The following is a 15,396-nucleotide window of genomic DNA, read 5'->3' on the forward strand; positions in this document are numbered from 1 at the left end:
CTTCACGGCGGCCATAGGTCATTGGCCTTTGACAAATTATTCAGCAGCTGGGTCCAGTGTATCGTCACTCCTTCCTCTTCAATCTTAGTATCCCTTCTGCAAGACTGTCAGTTCCGTCGTACCCCACCTATGGACATCTGCCCTCCACATATTTATCTCCGGACCCTGTGGGCTCTTCCATGCTATTGCCATTCAGCGTTTGCCCAGTATCAGCAAAAACCAGCCCATCTTGTTCCGTAGTTTGTGCTTTTCCCCCCCCTGGGAGTTTGCCCCATATACATATTCCCGGATTCGGTTCCCACTTGGTCCCCAGCAACCCATTCACCCCTTTGATCACCTCCTCCCAGTACTCAGCTATCACCCCACACTTCCATATCATGTGCCGGAATCCTGCCTGACCCATTCCACACCTACGACATTCATCGACAATTCTCTTTTCGCAGCTCGAATCCTCACCGGGTTCACATATGTCCTATGTTGGATGGTAAATTGGACTAATTGGAAGCGGTCATTGCGTGACGTCTTCCGGACCTGTTCCCATACCTGAGTCCACTCTTTTTCCGATATTTGGCATCCCATGTCCACCTCCCATTTCTCCTTAACCTTCAACTCCCCTCCGGGGTCTCCTTCCCGCAGGGCCTTATAGACCCACGAGATGCGTGCCCCACCCCCCGTCTGGTCTAGCAGCACTCGCAACACTGGGCTCGCCTTCGGTTCCTCCGGGATTCCTTCCCAAATCTCTGCCAGTCTACGGACCACAGCCCCGTATGCCAAGAAGAGCCCCTGTGCGAGACCAAATTTCAGACACCATTCCTTGCACGTAACCAGCTTCAAAAAGATCCCCTACCATCTGACACCCTTTTCCCAAAGCCTTTGTATTCCTGCCCTTCCAATCACCTGACAAAGTTTCTCATCCACACCCCATGGAAGTTTACCATCGTATTGCCCTCCGGTCCCTCTCATGCCAACATATTTCTACCACATCCCCCTCACCGCCTCCAACACCACAGTCCTTCCCTAATTACCCAATGGATGCCACAGCAGTTCCACCGCCCCGCAATTCGGTGGAAGATTTCCAATTAGCCCTTTCAGGTTTTACCCCTCCGGATTGGTCTCAAACCAGTATCGACTGTAGCTTTGCCGCCTAGTCCCTCTTCCTCTCTGGATGTTTGCAATGTCTCTAGGGATAGTCTTCTCCTCCCCATATTCCACAGTAGTTCCGTTACCTTGACTGTCTGCATTTTAAAAAACACTTTTTTCACCACATATGGTATGTTGGTAAAAAAATTAAGTAGTTGCGGTAAGATCATCATTTTACACAGTGCCACCCTGCCCATCAGGGAGAGTGGTAGGCTTTTCCAAAATTCAACTGAGTCTCCTATTTTTGACAGTGCCCTTCCTGTATTATATACAAGCATTTCCTCCATTTCATGGAATATCCTTATACCCAAGTACTGAAATGACTCCCGCTCCCATCTTATTCCCATCTCTCGTAGATCCTCCAATGGTCTATCTCGTAGCCCCCCTAACGGGAACAACACCAATTTTTCTGCATTAATATGAAAGCCCGACATGAACTGGAAATTCTGCAGTATCTCGAGCAGCTCTGGAAGATATATTCTCGGGTTTGTCACGTACAGCAATAGGTCTTCTGCATATAAGGAGACTATGTGCTTTTGACTCCCCGCTTCAATCCCCATCGATCATTACCTGCCGTAGGAATGCCGCCACTGGCTCCAAGGCGAGGGCAAACAAAATTGGGGAGGCTGCACACCCCTGTCGTGTCCCTCTACCCAGTTCCCATGTTCCAGACACTCAATTATTAGTTCTCACCATCGCTGTCGGTTAGTATATAGCAAGCACAACCACCTACATATGTTATCTCCAAACTCAAATTCCCTCAGAACCGGGAACAGCCATTTCCATTCTAGAGAATCAAATGCCTTCATGGCATCAAAGGAGGCTATCGCCATGTCATGCTTCTGTCCCTTCACTATATCCATGATGTGATGAAGGCGAGAGATGTTACCAGATGTATTCCTTCCTCCCACAAACCCGCATTGATCCGGGTGGACCAGTTGCGATGCTACCCTCGCCAGTCTGGTAGCCAGGATTTTCCCCAGAATTTTCCAGTCCACATTCAGTACAGATATAGGCCGATACGCTGTACAACCCATCAGATCCTTCCCCTCCTTCAATATCACGGTGATCACCACCTCCCTCATAGATTCCGGAACATGGCACTTCTGAAAAGCCTTCGCATACACCTTCTGGAGCTGCAGCGCCAGAAGGTCAATAAACATGGAGTAAAACTCCACCGGGAATCCGTCACTACCCAGCGCTGTACCTTTCCTCATGGTGCTGATCGCCCAGCGGGTATCACCCTCCATGATTGGAATGACGCGATAAGGCCTTCTACATCCACGTCTACGCACCCCCCTCACTTGTATATAGTTCCTTGTAGAATGTTACGAAAGCTTTCTTATTTCCCCCTGGGTCCCCACTATCTCCCCCGAGTTAGTCCTAATTTGAGTGATAGCCTGACTCGGGTTTTCCCTGCTGATCAGCCAAGCCAGTAATGTACCTGCCTTATCCCCTTCCCCATGTAATCTGACATCCTGACTACTACTATCAAACTGCGACAGGATCGCCAAGGTCTCCTGGTGAAGTTCAAGTTTCTGCACCAGGGTTCCCCCCAGCATTGCACCTCCTGCCATCTCCCTGTCTAGGTCCGCCACCTGGGCTTCCATTCGCCAAAGCGTATCAAGGAGCCGCCTACGCATGCCCACTGTCATAGATAAGCATTTCCCTCTCATAGTCGCCTTGAAGCCCTCCCAGAGCGATTCCCTTGACTCCACTGACCCCCGCTCATTTGGCTCAAAGTAGGTTATAATCCCTTCTTCGATCCCGCCCACCAACGCCCGTCCTTTAGGGCCTCTTTCTGGAGTCGCCATAACCGTATTGGAGGTCTCTCATTGGCCCCAAACAATGTAGCCACTAAGGGGGAGTGATCAGACAGGGTGTGCCCCAAGTATATCGGCTCCTCAAAATACTGGTAGTGTTCCCTCCCCGTCAGGAGGTAATCTAGGTGTGAGTAAGAACCGTGCATGCCTGAATAGTAGGAGTACCCCTTTTCCTCCCCATGCTTCTCCCTCCATACCTCTACCAAGTCGAGTTCCTCCATTATACTATGGAGTGACATCGTCATGTATTTCTTAGGCCCCCCCTGGCCTCAGACCCATCCAGGCACTCATCCAGGTGACAATTACAGTCCCCACCCCACACCATCATATCCCCCCTGTATGCCCCTAACATGCACAGTACCGACAGGAAATATTCCTTATAATCCACATTCGGCGCATATGAGTTAACGAGACAGATTGTCCTTCCCTCCCACATGCCCACCACAATCACTGTTCTTCCTATCTTGTCTTTCAATACCATTTCCACTTTCAGTGGTACCCCCCTAGCTACCCAGATGAGCACACCCCTTACTTGGGTAGAGTATGTCATCCCGATTACCTGTCCTCCCCACAATCTCCCCAGTTTTCCTAGTTCCTCTTTACCCATGTGCGTCTCTTGTATCAAGGCAACTTGTATCCCCTGCCTCTTCAGGAATTCACCCACCCTCTGTCTCTTCTGGTACCTCCCCAGTCCCAGACATTCCATGTCCCAATTTTTAAACCTCCCATCTTACCCATCTGAATTACTGAAACCGTCTCTCAGGTTATCCCCCTATCCCTCTCGAGTTCTTCCCTCCCAGACTCACCCTCTTCGCTGTCACCGGTTCCTATTCCTGGAGCCACCCCACGATATTCCTTATTGCTGCCGTCTCAGACCACTTATCTCCTCCTTATTCTGGACCCCATCCCGAATCACACCCATCCCCAACTCAGTGTTTCCAACTCCCCCCAAGTTGCCCCCCTCGCCAATGTGTCCTTTAACCCCTAACCCCCCTCCCCAACTGTCCTCCTTGAATCTCACCTGCTCGACCTTCCTCCCATAACATCCAGTCGGTACCTCCCATGTTACCATCCCACCTCCTCCAGTGTGTGGACACCTTAACTAACACACCCTACCTCCCCATCCTCCATTGTGGGTGGTAGTCAATGGTGTCAAGTGTCTGGGGGGGAAACTTCACGTAGACCCCGCCTCTGCCCATTCAAGGGCTCAAACCCTAATTAAATTCTCATGTTTTCGACTTAGTGGTCTTTTGCTATTATTCCCATACCAGCCGCCTTGCCTTCATCCTTACTCAGTCCGTTGCCTTCGGGCACCCCCCCCCCGTCTCCTCCTGGTGTTGCGAGTTTATAGCATGCAGTCCAGATTCCAGCCACTCCCACACTTCTTTTGGGGAGGTAAAGAACCACGACTTCCCTCCAGAAATTATTTTCACCGGGAACAACATCATATATTTCAAGTTCAACTCCCGGAGCCGCCGTCTCACTGCCTCATAAGTTCTCCTCTGCTGCTGCACTTCGATTATGAAGTCCGGGAAGATACGCAGTTTTGTGTTTCCAATTTCATAGAAGCCCCCTTTCCATGCCTCCTGCAGGGTGGCATCCCGATCACGAAAGTTCATTATCTTGGCCACCAGTACCCTTGGCGGTGCACCCGGTGGGGGGGCCTGTCCGGCACCCTATGTGCTCTCTCCACCGTAAAGAGGTTTGATAGGCCCTTGATTCCCAGCGCCATCAGGACCAGGTTCTCCATGAACAGTTCAGAACAGGGTCCTTCCTCTTTCTCCGGCACCCCAACCAGTCTGATGTTGCAGCACCTTGAGCACCCCTCAGCGTCCTCAGCCCTCATCTCCAGGGTTCTTGTCACTCCTACCAATCCCACCACCTGATTTTTGAGAGTTTGGATGTCATCCGCGACTATGCTGACTCTCTGATCCACCTCCGTGACTTGCTCACATACTTTGTAGAGATCCGCCCTGAGCAGAGTTACGTCTGCTCCCACTTCCTTGATACCTCCTTCCTGGGAGGCCGAGGATGACTGTATTGCTTTCATCAAGGCATCCAGAGTCACTCCTTCTCCAGTTCCACCTATTGCACCCTCATCGCCAGTCCGATCCACTTCTGGCAGTTTCTGCTGCTTCTCCCGCACTTCGGTGTACTTGTCCATTATCTGCTGGTTTCGTCCCATTTCGGCCCCGGGTTTGCTACCACCCAGGTTTATGTCCACTTGTGTAACCCTGCTTTAGAGTACCTTGGGTGGTTAGACTGTGTGTTTCTCGGCCCTACCCGCAGCTCCTCGCTCCTGCTGCGGGACCCACCGGTCTCCCGCATTCCAGAAGCCTCCCTTCGAAGTCCAGATGTCCTGACAGCTTGATACAGTACTTGGGGAGCCAAGCGCCACTTTCGTTGCCCAACCCCTGCCTACTTTCATATGTTTTATTCTGAAGCGCGTGACCAGGGCCCCCGCTCTGTTTGTTAATGTGTGTCACCCCCACAAGGGGGGGACCTCTGCTACACATAGTCCCCAAGCCAGGGGTTAATTCCAAGGCGGCCCCAGTTCTCACCTTCTACCCCTTGGCACAGTGGTTGAGGTCTTGGTTGGAGTATATGCTGGTCCGGCGTGTTATGAGGAGTTCTTATTGTGTGCCTCACAGCTTGGTGCTCCTGTGTGGACTGTGTCCGATTGCTTCCCCAGGGCTACTGTTTGCCTGGTGTTTAGATTGTGTGACACCATGGCGGCATCTGAGGTCGCAGTTGTCGGCCGGTGTATGTCCCTGCATCCAGTGACGATGACAGTACGCTCAGGGGGGAGAGAGACCAGGGCCCCCTTGTGGTCCTCCCAGTCACATACGTGATGCACCTCCTGCCTCAATGGCCCCGGAGTCTAAGGGCTGCCTGTTGCTATCCTCGGTTCTGTGATATGTTCACTGGGGTGGCTGCTGGCTGCCCGCTGTCCCCAGGGGGTGCCCTCTCTGCTCACCTGCAATACGAGGTGTGTTTGCCGGGGCTCCTCCTCCATGATAGTCCGTTGTCCGGGGCCCCTGCTTCGGCGCCCTTCACACTGCCTCTGCCATTGTCAGTGGAGGGTAACCACTGCTACGTGGGATTGGCTCCTCAGCGGTCACTCCAGGGGGGTCACCCCGCCTCCTCCGGCGTTGTGGGGTGTGTCATCAGTGCGAGCCACGCACCCTGTATTCCGGGGGGTGTGCTTTCTTCCCCTGTCCTCTCAATGCTCACTGTATCATTTGGTGCACCCTGCTCCTTGATGTGCCTGCTTCCCTCCGACCTCAGGTCGGGGGCCTCCCCCTCAACTTGCCTCTAATTACTGGGCTCTGGCAGCCATTTTGGCTTTGCTGGCCGCGTCATCTCTCGGCTCCTTCACCGCATTCTAAACGGACCTCACAGAGGTCCTACGAGCTCCCGCAGCCTGTCGTATGTGGCTCGCTGTGTCACTGAACACTTCACCCTATTTCAGGTCTGTTTGTAGGGTATAGTTCGCGGATTTTAGTCATGATTCAGGCGGCAGAGCAGGAGCTCTGCAAAGCTACGTGCTCATCGCCCACTGGTTGGCCACGCCCCCCATTGGAGCTTTCTTTATTAGAAAAAGGGCATCCTTGAAGGGGAGAGGACTTATTAAAATAAGTTTGGATCTTTATGTTTCATCATGAGGGGCACATCAGAAGCAATAAGGGGTCACCATTTACTTTTGCCCATCATATCCTGACACTTGGCCTCATTACAGTTGTGCCGGTCCGGAAACAACGTTCTTTCCGGACAGGCACACTACAACTCTGGGGGCGGGTGCCGTTCCACCCGCCAGTGTCAGACTTGCTGGACGGGACGGCATCCGCATGCAGAGTTTTCACAGGAGCAGATGCACCTTTGTTAACTGTGCCAGTGTTCCTGTGTACCGATTCCCATGGAGTCCTACCGGACTCTATTACAGGGGTGCGCGGGAAGTTCCACTTGCGATTTCAGCAGGGTATGTGTATTTCGGAGGTGCAGGGAAGTCGTACCGGACTCCATGGGAATGGGGACTAACAAAATTAGCGTTGCCTGACTTCCCGGCCACCGTACTTGGAATAGCCCGGTGACACCGGGAAGTCAAGTGCTGGTAATTTTTTTGCACTGACAGGGTTACCGCCGGACCCGTAATGAGGCCCACTGTCTTATTGAGAAATCTTTTTTTAGTTGTAGAGTTCCCCTACCTATTAGGCATTTATCTAAACTTAACCTCTTTGACAATCAGTCTGGCTTAAGAGCTGCCAGAAGCGCGGAAACTGCTCTCCTGAACATCCATGAAGACCTGCTCTCTAACCTAGATTCCAACACCCCCAGCATCCTCATCTTACTTGATCTCTCTTCTGTCTTTGACACGGTCAACCATGCCATCCTGCTCAACCGTCTCCATGATAACCTGGGTATCACGATCAGACCCTGGCTTGGTTGACTTCTTTCCTCTCTCCGATCAACCCTCCCAGGTCCAACTTGGGTCCTTCCTCTCCTCTATCTCTATCTCTACCTGTGGTGTTCCCCAGGGTTCTAACCTTTCTCCCTGGCTGTTCAACCAATACCTGCCACTTCTTGCCCACCACATTGCCGTTCTCTGCCCCAACTTTCAGTGCTATGCGGATGACACTCAACTCATATATAGCCTCCCTTCCGCCACCTCTTCTCCCTCTCTCATCTCTGACTGTCTGACTGCTATCCAGGAGTGGTGTGCCACCAATGATCTCTGCCTCAATGCGAGTAAGACCGGGATTCTCCTCATTGGCACACCTGCTCCCTCCTTTCCTGTCACTCTTTGGCTGGCCTCTCTTGGCCCTCTTCCTGCTCCCACCTGTGAGACGAATTCCCTCCGGGTCATCATTGACTCCACTCTCTCCTTCTCTCCTCACATTTCTGACGCCTCGAAGAAGTCACACTACCAGCTGCACCTCCTGAGAGGTATTCTTCCTTTCCTCTCCTTGCTCCAGAAGCTCACTGTCTCCAGAGCTCTGGTTCTCTCTAGGCTGGACTATGGTAACAGCCTCTTTCTAAATCTGCCTGCCTCTACTCTCAACCCTCTGCAACTCATCCAAAACAGGACTGCAAGACTTGTCCTTGTCTCAAGCACATATCTCGTATCTCTCCAGGACTGAAATCTATGCACTGGCTCCTAGTGGTGGCGAGGATTAAGTTCAAAACCCTCTGCATTGACCATAAGGCCTTCTGTGGCCTGGGACCTCAATACCTTCAACTCTCTCGTCCTAAACATCTTCCTTCTCGAGCTCTTCGCTCATCCGCCTCCAACTCCCTCAGGGTCAGTTGCTTCTCCAAGCAGCGAGTTGGTGGTAGATCTCTTTCTTCGGCTGGGGCCTCCCTCTGGAACAGCCTCCCTGCCAGCTCCTGTTCCGGAAGCACCTCAAGACCTTCCTTTTTGCTTCTGCTTTCTCTCCTCATCTCCCCTGATGATCGCCTGGCTGAAACTGAAACTCCACTGGTTACCTGGCTACCTTCTGATCTCAGGCCCAGGTCCCCTCCCCACCAGTTGCACACCTGCACTGCACCCCTGGCCACACTTGCACTCGGGGGCTGTTTCTTTATCTCTACATCCTCCTACTAGCACTTGACACCTGATGTCTGCACTTACCATTGCACTTGCATCAGCTGGCCGCACTTTTTATTTATTATTTTTTATGTATTTTATTTATTTTACTGTTATACTTTGTACTGCACTGCCCCCTCCCCTATACCCTGCACTTCTTCCCCTCCGCCTTCCCCTGCACTTGCGTGATCTCAATGTCACCTGGCCTCATCGTTGTCTCTGCCTTCCCTCTGTTTCCCCCTCCATTACCGCGTTGCGTCTTGAAACAGTTGTGTATAGGCACGTTATAAATGACACATCATATCATATCATAACCATGGCCATTTTGCTATTGAAATAAAGCTACTATTTGAGCATGCATTCAGCGTAATGTGTATCATTGCTTTGTGTTCCCGAAAAAGAGCTTGCACATTCTAAAGTGCCTGGATGCGGTGCATTTTTGTCGCTTTGTGCCTTGTGCCTGTTTTGCTCCACCAACAGACAAGCAATGCAATCTAGGAAAAGGCATCAGGATGGCAGAGGATTTGCAATGTGGCAGCCATGTCAGATCTATAACATGTACAAATACGCACAGTTGAGATCTCACCAAATTCACGGCATTCTCCCCAGTAAACTAGGTTTCTCCACATGAATGAGGCAACCACCTGCACCGCCTTTGCCAAGTTTGGAGACAGATCAGCAGGGTTGGGAATAGATCCATCAACGGGATGTGGTATCGGCTGACAGTGCCAGTCCACACATGACTCGTTTCCTTAGAAGTGAGCTAATTTTCTCTGTTAATGCAATCCATGCTAGCTAAGGCAAGTTATGTTATTAACTGAAAATGTTCATTACATACAAATCTGTTGTGATTTCACTTCCCCTTGCTTATAAAACAATCACTAAACTTCAGAAAGTATGGCCTAGGATACATTTCATTGATCTCCCAAGCGAGTACGCTGTAATTATGTTCTGAAATTAATTATATTACTGCATTATGGTGATAAACCCAATCCATTTGTTTTATTTACATTTTTCCCTTCTCCCCGGACAATCTTTCACTCCTTCCTCGTCCTTGTCGTCTGACATTCCATGTAGTCTCAAGCTACATCTGATAGATTCGTCTATCATTGTGATGCCCCATACACTGGCCTGGGGGATGCTCTAACCAAGGGACCTTATAATTCATTTGAATTTACAAATAATTAAAGAAAGACTCTTGTCTCACGGTTATGAAGATCCAAATGCCGGGTACAGCATTATGCACGGTGTGTAAAAACAAATTGCATACAATATTTATATTCACTGCTGAGATAGAAATGCCAAGGACAGTATGTTTGAGACACACAGAACCAGGAGGACAAAAGACATGTAATATAGGACAAAGTGCCGACTTGCGAGTTTGGTGCTATTCCTTTCAGAAATACCACCAAACTGTAATACTGTTACCTCACGCGCCAAGAAGGCAGTAATTTAAAGGGTCCGCATCATTACGAGTCATGCGGACCCTTCAGTTGGTCCCCATTTTGGATGAACGTAGGACTTCATGGGGAGCGCTAATTAATGCACTGCATCCGGCTATGCTTTTGTGTGCTGGTCAATAGCCCCCACACAAAAGCTGGTGGAAATGAAGAGTTTCAGGGCTAACACTTGTAGTTTGGCGCAGTGGCACAATATCCAGTATTGTGAAATATCAGATGCTGTAGTTACCACTGTTGACAAACATGGTAACCAGGCCCAAAATCAAATAAAACAGAAAAATCCAAATGCAAGGTAAAATGTCTTGCATTCCCTCGGATCACTGCTGCCACAGAATTCAAATGATTTTTCCATGTGAATGAGAAGATGAGAAAAGAGGGCTTCTGTTTGATAATCAACATTAGCTTCAGACATAGGGCCTCATTACAAGTCTGCCGGTCCGGAATTAAGGGTGCCGCCGGTAGCAACGTACTTGCACCCATTCTGGACCAGCAGACTACAACTGTGCCTGCCGTGGCCTCTGCACCCAGCAGGTCTGACCTGTCAGGCGCAGCGGCCCCAGTAGGCACAGTTGTCAAGGAAGCACTGGTGCCGTTAGCAACAGTGGCAGTGCTTCCATGTCCCCACTCACATAGAGTCCTATGGGACTCTATGGGAATGGGGAACAACATTTTCTGCTGCCTGAGATCCTGGGACACCAGGACTTGTAATGTCACTGTGGCACCGGGGTCTCAGGTGGCAGAAACAGTGTTTCAGCCCATTCTGGACCAGCAGACTACAACTGTGCCTGCCGTGGCCTCTGTGCCCAGCAGGTCTGACCTGTCAGGTGCAGCGGCCCCGGTAGGCACAGTTGTCATGGAAGCACTGGTACCGTTAGCAACAGTGCCAGTGCTTCCATGTCCCCACTCCCATAGAGTCCTATGGGACTCTATGGGAATGGGGAACAACATTTTCTGCTGCCTGAGATCCTGGGACACCAGGACTTGTAATGTCACTGTGGCACTGGGGTCTCAGGTGGCAGAAACAGTGTTTCAGCCCATTCTGGACCAGCAGACTACAACTGTGCCTGCCGTGGCCTCTGTGCCCAGCAGGTCTGACCTGTCAGGTGCAGCGGCCCCGGTAGGCACAGTTGTCATGGAAGCACTGGTACCGTTAGCAACAGTGCCAGTGCTTCCATGTCCCCACTCCCATAGAGTCCTATGGGACTCTATGGGAATGGGGAACAACATTTTCCGCTGCCTGAGATCCCGGGACACCAGGACTTGTTATGTCACTGTGGCACCGGGGTCTCAGGTGGCAGAAACAGTGTTTCAGTCCGGCGGCAAAGCGCCGGTAGCACCGGCGGTTTACTGCCAGACTTATAATGAGGCCCATATGTCCACAATTCAGACTCTCAAGAATACTTTATGGAACTTTAAAGGGCCATTTTCATGTTTGTGGTGGGAGCAGTCATAGAAAACAGAAGTGTTCTTTTATCCAAGGCAGCAGCTGGAGCTCTCAAGTCCAAACATGACTATTTTTGCAGAGACTAGTATGATACACCCAGCGGAACTTGCGCTGCCACTAAAGGGAATGTTAGCAGTATACATTCACTCATAAAGCACAAGCATATCTAAAGGCTTCATGGATATTTTGGGGGCCAGTCTGCTACTACACAGGGCAAGCATAAGAAATAGCATTGATTTAAGGCTTTCATGGAGGCCAGATGGTTCTCTAACGAAATTAAAGGAGGAGAGAGCGCAACAAAGAGGGGGCCAAGACTGTAACAATGCAAACACTCTTCTTTTTTCAGTGCAGTAATCATAGGTGTTTTCATGGTTGAAGAAATAGGGCTAACGGGTGGCAAGTGCTTACAGTAGTACGGATCAGGGTCATCTTTCCACATGGGCATTTTTGATTGCCTTCCCTTTTTTGGCTCAGCAGCGATGCACTCCTGCTAGCGCTTCCCTCTAATTCCACATTGACGCCTCCTTCCTCTCATATGTTCACTGAGTGCTCTTTACATCACATTTTCATGTGTTTCCTGCTCCCGACTGTTACACTCCTTACATGGGGAGACCTGAGGGAATATGCCCCTTTTTCGCTGTCTCATCGCTGCTGATTGCTGTTTCTCGCACTTCTTTTGCTGCACAGCCCTCTTAGTTCCCTATTGTGTTATTCCCTATGTCACATCACAGAGGCAGTGAAATGACACTCTTCGAAATAAGTACCATGCTAGGATAACCCAGTTCCCAATGGCCATTATAAAGCCATGAAGAAACCGACAAAAGATATTGGGACTCATACAAGTACAGCAGTGCGGTAAAACAACTGCAGTAATGCAGAGGTATCTCCATTACCACCACATGACCGTGTCGCCATACTATAGGTTTGCTTTTAGAGTGGATAAAATCTGTCCAAATAAATTGGCAAAATTGGTGGAATTATAGCCCATGATAATTCAGTCAAAATCCCCATGGAGCCATATGGACTCCAACAAATGGGGACTTACAACGCCCACCTACAACCACTTATAATCCCACGGTAAACCCATGGGACCAAGTGGTGGTCATGGCAATTCCGTTTGGCTGTATTTCATTGGATTTACCACTGTAATACCGCCAAACTTGTAATGAGGCCAATAGAATTTTCGTGCAACAGAAATAGAATAATTTTCAGAAAACCTATAACATGAAAAACACAGTTGCAGTCATACATTTGACAGGTAGAGATCATAATCTATGGGTTTTAACAAGGACGAGTTGAGAAAAAAGGAGTAGTGTCAGAACATCTAACAGCTGCCATCCACTCAGGATTAGCTGAGTAATTTCAAGGTAGTGTTTACTTTTTAGTTTTACATTTTTATTTTATACAGTTGTACAAAACAACTTTTAAAATAAAATAATGAATCCAAACTCCACATCATAGAAACATTCTCACTTATTAAAACAGTACATGAAACATTCAAACAATTCTCCTGCAAAGCAGTGAAAAATGGAAATACAGCCTTCCGAATTCGCTGCCATGAAAAACTGTCATGCCTCGTCAGGTGAGGGCAACATCTGTATACCCGCCCTTCTGAGCACAATTAGCCGTAAGGAATAAGGTGCTTTACAGCCCATTAAGAATGTTTTGCAGATTCAACACAGTCTTCTCCACATAATCAGCATTGCTGTTGGTTCCAAGGGGTATTTTGCCAGGCCCCAGTTATCTCATTTGTCTTTACACTGTTGAACTTGATCTAAGCAAAAGCCCCTGACCAGGGGGGGCATTACCACTTCAGGTAATGCCCCGGGGCCCATAGTTACAGGCTTGAGTGAACATTTCCAAGAAAGCTGAGAGAACGATTTGCGAATTACAGAATGGAATTAGAATCAGAAACAGTGTTTGAGAATGTGACACAGGAGGCAGTGCAGGAGGTAGAAGGGGAAGTGTTTACAGAAGGCACATTAGAATGAGTAATGCAAGGAGAATTGTGGATGGTGCCATGATGCAAGATGGATGACCAGTTCATTCTTTCAGTGGCTTGTAGCTGCCAATAGCTTTCTATTGTGGAAGCCTTGTGATGTCCTGTAACAGCCATGATTTGACAGGATCCAAGTCCAGCATTCGATAGCAGCTGTATAGCAGTGGCAGTGCACTAACAGAGTGCTTAGTGTAAATGCCTTGGAGATGTGCTCGTTGACTGATTTTGGGCATGAAGTTGGCTAGTGCATTTTTGCTATTAGGCTTATTCGGATACCAGATTTTCCCAGTAGCCAGTTCTTCTTTTTTGAGACTGCGTGGTGCAACAAAGAAACAAGGAGCATCTGGAGGACGCATGGATATATATTGGGGAAGTGAATTCACTGGACAGTCAGGTGCATGAGGTATGGCATACATAGGTCCCCGGAGATCGCTGCAGTGCCTTTCAAGAAGTAGATGGTGGTTTCTGGTTAATTCATTAAAAGTTAGGCTGGCATACACTTTGCCATTTTTATCAGTGATTACAGTGAAGTCATTGGCAGGATGGTGCCATGATGCAAGAGGCTGAATCCCTCTCGGCCGCAACGGGCAAAATGGATCTGGATGTCAAACCAGACCTTGTATTTCAGAGTATCTGGAGAGTTAAGGTTGAAAACGTCAGAAGCATGCAATTTTAAAGGGTCCATGTGAGAAATTGCAGTTTTGTGTACAGCAAGGTCTTTGCCAGATCGTCGTAGACGTTTAATAATGCTTACAAAGACATTATTAGCACTTAAAAATTCCTGGTTGTGCAATATTGTGACTGAATGGTGGATTATTCAGATGATCGTTACTGCCAGACCATAATAAGAGAAGGCTTTGGGGCTGATATTCAGTGCTGGTTACAGTTCATAATTCAGCATAAAATTGCAGAATAAGGTTGGCTAATGAAGGGATACTTTCATTTTCAAATGGTGTTGAAAGGCCTTTTTCGCGAAGCCAACTTTTTAAAGTGTCGATGACCCATTTGGGGGCAAACAGTTTTTTTGCCTCAGCCTTATTTAGTTCAATTACATCCAAATCAGTGCTGCCCACAGTAGCATGTCTCTTTCCTGGATTTGACACACTAGTAGAAATAGAAGAAGTGGGCTGTAAGATGGGGCCTTGTCTGTTTTCAGTTTCTGTACCTGCATCTTGAAGCCATTCCTCCATTGAATGTGTGCCAAAGAGATTAAAATAGATGGCAGGGTGCAAAGAAAATGCTGTAGGAGTGATCCGGATGGGCATGCTGGTGTTCCTGTACCATGCAGAATTATTTTGCAGAGGGGTTGAATGTATGGTACATAATGTTGTGAAGGAAGGTCAGGCTTAGAAATGCACAAAGACAGCAATTAATGAGCGAATAAGTACGGAAGAGGAAGGAACGTAGGAACCAGTGTCACGCAGCACTGCAGGAAAGGGATTTCTGGTTGGGTAACTCCCGCTCGGCATCCAATGGTGCTCACGTTTACAAAGAACGCAATGCCTTGCCAGGTACTAATTTGACATAGTCCCAGACCGCATAGTTCCCAGTGAAGCTCTCGATGTATCCCTGTGTACCAGTTTGCTTGTTAAAGTATTCAAGGAAGCCAGATAGCTGGGATTTACTTGCCAATGTAATTCTGCATTGTTCATGTGCATCTGAACGCAAAAAGGACTTTATGTAGTGTTTAAATTTACCAAATGGCCAGCTCAAGGACTGGTCGAGTGCCCTCTCCAGCCAAATGTTACCAGCAATCTTAATTTTCATTAAATTATTGTTTGGCATGCGCCTAGCTCTGGATTTAGGGACCTCATGCAAGAGACCCAGCAAGAAGTAATTTGGTGCATTGCACATTTTCCAGAAAAGTGACATACAGTGCATTTGCAGCTTTACATTAATAGGTGTTAAATTAAATTCCAGATAAGGTATTTCAATGGGCACACATG

This window comes from Ambystoma mexicanum, chromosome 4p (assembly GCF_040938575.1).
Source record: "Ambystoma mexicanum isolate Mex_15411 chromosome 4p, UKY_AmexF1_1, whole genome shotgun sequence".
NCBI classification, from domain to species: Eukaryota; Metazoa; Chordata; class Amphibia; order Caudata; family Ambystomatidae; genus Ambystoma; species Ambystoma mexicanum.